General features: G+C 58.3%; 1 long non-coding RNA gene across 2 annotated transcripts in view; it reads left to right on the plus strand.

Moving 5' to 3' along the window:
- The first annotated feature begins 3,590 nt into the window (after positions 1-3,590).
- Positions 3,591-4,372, plus strand: part of LOC108447685 — a 5,218-nt gene continuing 4,436 nt past the window's right edge. For both annotated transcript variants that reach the window (XR_001863344.1, XR_001863348.1), the window contains exon 1: positions 3,591-3,742. This is a non-coding gene — a long non-coding RNA (uncharacterized LOC108447685). The remainder of the gene's footprint in view (positions 3,743-4,372) is intronic.

The following is a 4,372-nucleotide window of genomic DNA, read 5'->3' on the forward strand; positions in this document are numbered from 1 at the left end:
GAGCAGGAAAACAAAGTCGTGCCTGGAGAGGAGCTTTGGTTTTTCCAGCCCTTGGATGATCTGGCTTTGCCATGGACAGCGGGGTCTTCCTCACCCTGAGCACCAGCAGCTCAGGGATGCAAATGGAGATTTGTGGCCTCTCTTCCACTGCCTCTCAGAGGGGGATCCCCCACTGCCCACCCCAGTCTGCTCCTTCCCTGCTGCCCCACCGCCCTCGGGCTGGGATTGAGGGCGGATGGGGCTCCCACATCCCACCTGGAGCATGGATCACATCCAGCACCACCTCCATGTCTGCTCCTCGGAGTGGCAGAACAGGCTGGGCTACTGGGGGAGATCCCTGCCCCAAAATCCCAGGGTTCATCCCCAAACAGGTGCTCTGTGACTGTTCTTCCATGAGCCCCACGACACCCACGTCCCCACCATGTGACTCTCATGTCCTCCACCTGTCACACCCGTGTCCCTCACCCCGAGTTGTTCCTGTGCCCCATCCTGAGCCCTCCCTGTCTCCCACCCCGAGCCGTCTGTGTCCCCCCGCAGGGCAGCTCTGCTCTGTCCCTCCGAGGATGATGTCCCCTCCTGACCCGAGCACCCCGGATCGCTGCTCACTGGGAATGAACTTCATTTCCAGCCTTTCCAACAGCTGAATTTGCAGTTATTTCCCTCCAGAAGTTCCTTTCCAGCTCCTCTCGTGTTGTGCCGCAGCCCCGCGTGTGCGCAGGGGGGCGAATCCTCTGCCCCCAACGAGACAAACACCCGCGGAAATGGAGCATTAAGGGAAGATCGGGGTGGGTTTAATATTCAGTCAGAAACGATCGGCGGGGACTAAGGACGACTCTTCCATTATTGCTTTGTTTGCAGTGGCCTTTTCCCGCTGCTGGGGGCAGGCACTGTCCCCGTGTCCTCAGGAGCCTGGCGGAGGGACCTTGTCCTGAGCCCCAGATGAACAAGTGCCACCAAGCAGAGAAACCGGGAAAGGATTGCAGCTCCCGGGGTGCCCCAGCCTGTCCTGAGCTTGGGGAGGGGGAGCAGCCGCTGCACTGGTGCCACAGCAATTCCCCCACCCCCGGCGGGGAGGCTCCGGCCCCGCTCTGCCGTTCCCGGCTCCGCAGGCACGGAGCACAAAGGGCAGCAGGATAAGCCGGGCTTGTTTGTGCTCCCAGGCCGGCCATGAATAAAACATCTGGGCAGCACAGGCCGCCTTTGTCCGGCCGGGATTTTAATGGGCCCCGAAGAAATGACCGATTGTTCCTCCCGTCCCTGCCCGGCCCCGGGGCTGCCTCCGGGCACAGACCCCCAACAGGACCCAAGTCCCCGCAGGGAGGCGGCTCTGGTGGTGAGAAAAGTCTTCCTCACCAATGAGTCAGAGGCCGAATCACTGAAACTTTGGATGGTTCGGAGGGTGAAAGGTCAGAGCAGCTCAGGCAGCGCTTTGCCTGCACCCCGAGAAGCCTCCTGGGGCTGGGATCCGGAGCTGGAACGGTTTGGGTTGGAAGGGATCCTAAAGCTCATCCCGTCCCTGGGCAGGGACCCCTTCCACTGGACCAGGTTGCTCCAAGCCCGGTCCAGCCTGGCCTGGGACACTTCCAGGGATGAGACATGCTCTGCTTCACCTGGGAGGTGACCAGAGGACCCCACACTGAGGCCATCCCAGCCCACCACTGATCCAACGGGGAAAATTCCTAAAGAAACAGGGAGAATTCCAGCAGGCACAGGAGTAGAAGAGCTTGTTGGTCCCCCATCCCAGAAATAACTGGGAAAACTCCTTCCTCCATGGAGTCATGCTGCAGGCAACAGGGGAAGCAGCACTTACGATGGCAATAATAATGATAATGACAATAATAATAATTAATAATAATAAACCAGTTCACTGGGAGCCTAATGGAGTTACTTATCCTCATCAGGGAATGCCCAGTGGAGTTATTTATCCCCACCCCGTGTCTGTCCCCACAGGAGCACGGCCCCGTGGCCCCGAGCGTTTCCGTGTCCCTGTGGGTGTGACAGCAGTGCCACCCCTGTGGCCGATGCTCAGGATGCAGAGCAGGTGCCTTGAAATGGTTTATTATGAATAATGCAGCCTCTTAAATACTCCCCCAAACCCCAATTTGGATACGTTTTCCACATCCTGTGATTTTCCTCTCTCCCGGTCTCCACGCCTGTTGGGCTCAGGGAGACGCTGGTGAGATGAAGCAAACAATCCTAAGGTTTGACGTTTCTTTTCTTTCCCCCCAAAGAAACAGCAACGATTCCGATGGCACCAAATTAGTGACAAAATCTTCCTCCCAAACAGGCGGTTCTGAACTGGAGACGAGGATTTTCTGCCGTTCCCAGCCAGGAGCGATTTCAGTAGCTCCGGTGGGGACATGGAATGTGTGTCCCCAGCACTGCGGGCTCCCTCCGGCACCGATCCCACATCCCAGCTCCCACCATGGAGCACATGGAGCACCTCCACTGCACCGGGATGAGCTTTTATAAGGCTGGACTGTGGGGGAGGAGTGTTTTTGGGAAGGAGGAGACCTCCCGGCTCATCCCGGCGGAGACTCTCGGGAGAGCCGGGAAGCAGGAGGAGTGGCGTGCGAGCCTTGATTGCTCGCTCCAGGCGTGTTGGCTCCGCATGTGTAAAAACAATAATTAAACGTAAGATGTGGGAGGATTATTAAAGGTTTTATGGCATCTAATCCTTTTTGAAACCTTTCTGTAGGCTGGAATCTGAGGCTGGAGCAATAAAAATGCAAACTACACCCAGATTCATTCCGGGCACCGTCATTCTCCCTCCCCGGCCCCTGCCCTCGGTGGTTGCGGGTTGTGGGAGCCGGACGGGAGGGAGGAGCTGGGAGAGGCGTCACCTCGTGCTGCGGAGAGCGGGAGACTGGTGGATACTGGTGGGATACAAGGTTTGGGAGCCTGTGCCAGCCCCGGGGCTCGCAGGGTTGGGTATCACATCCAGCGGGATGCAGGATCCACACCCAGCAGGCTCACGTGTGTGCGTGGGTATGGATCCATGGATATGCCAATTCCATCTCCCAGCAGCGCCCCTCAGGTGCTCCCACCCCTCCCCTGACAGAGCTGAGCAATCCTGGTGCCCCCACAAGCCGCAGAGAAAGAAATAAATAAATGAAAAAGTAAATAAATGCAGGCGCCTTTCACATTTCAAAGCCGGGAGATATTTTTTTTCCTTTTTTTTTTTTCCCTTTTTCTCTTATTTTTTTCTCCCTCCCCTCCTTCAGGATGGCTTATCTCCATGAAATTAGTAATTGGCATTTCTTTCTGAAGCCGGGGAGAGCGCCAGCAGCCGGTAACACCCACGCCACACTCCCTTCTCTGTGCGAGGCCCCGCAGCCAAAGAAGCGAGGCTAATAAAAGTAATAACAAGGAAAAAAATGAGAGGGGGGGGAAAAAAGACAGGGGGGAAAAAAAAAAAAGAGGCAGAAAGTGCTGAAATCAGATTTAACTTTCTCTTTTGCTTCCCGGCTGTTTTTCGGGTGGGTAAAGCTGCGTCGGGGAAGGGCGGCGGGCGGGTTTCGGGCGCCCTTTGGGAGAGCGGGGGGTGAGTCAGGGTGCTGGGTGCTGCCTCCCGGCCCGAGCAGCCCTTCCTTCCCCAGCCCTGGATGCAGACGCGGATTTACAAACCCCGTTTCATCTCCGCAGCGCCCTGAGGGCAGCAGCAGCCTCAGCCTCCTCCTCCTCCTCCCCCGGAGCTCCCAGCTCGTCTGGCACGTCGGGGCGGCACCCGCAGCCAAAACAGGTTTGGGTTGATGGTTTCCAGCTGCTCATTAACGCTCCTTGGCTTCATTAGGGGTTTTTTCCATACGTGCCAGCTCATCCTGCGCCGGTGCTCGGAGAGCTGAGGCCCAAAGCAGCGCTTAGAGGGGCTCCGGGAGCGCTGGAGAGGGACTAGGGACAAGGGCTGGAGGGACAGGACACAGGGAATGGCTTTAGACTGACACAGGGAATACTGGGAAGGAATTCCTGGCTGGGAGGGTGCTGAGGCCCTGGCACAGGTTGCACAGAGAAGCTGTGGCTGCCTCTGGATCCCTGGCAGTGTCCAAGGCCAGGCTGGACAGGGCTTGGAGCAACCTGGGTCGGTGGAAGGTGTCCCTGCCCATGGGATGATCTCTGAGGTCCCTTCTGACCCAAACCACGCTGGGATTCCCTGAAATCGGCCTTCTGCGGTTATCCTGGGTTATCCCGGGTGGGTCTGGGGTTGGGGGCACATCCAGAGCCGTCCCGGGCCTCGGCTGGGGGAGCTGCGAATGGCGCAGCGGGGCCGTGCCCGGGCAGGGTGCGCCCGGTGCCTCACCGAGGGCTGTGGCTGATCCCTATCGTGCATCCCAACCTCCCGAAAACCACCCGGGCCTGCCAGCGGCGGGGGCGC

The sequence above is a fragment of the Corvus brachyrhynchos genome, unplaced genomic scaffold, assembly GCF_000691975.1.
Source record: "Corvus brachyrhynchos isolate BGI_N302 unplaced genomic scaffold, ASM69197v1 scaffold200, whole genome shotgun sequence".
NCBI lineage: Eukaryota > Metazoa > Chordata > Aves > Passeriformes > Corvidae > Corvus > Corvus brachyrhynchos.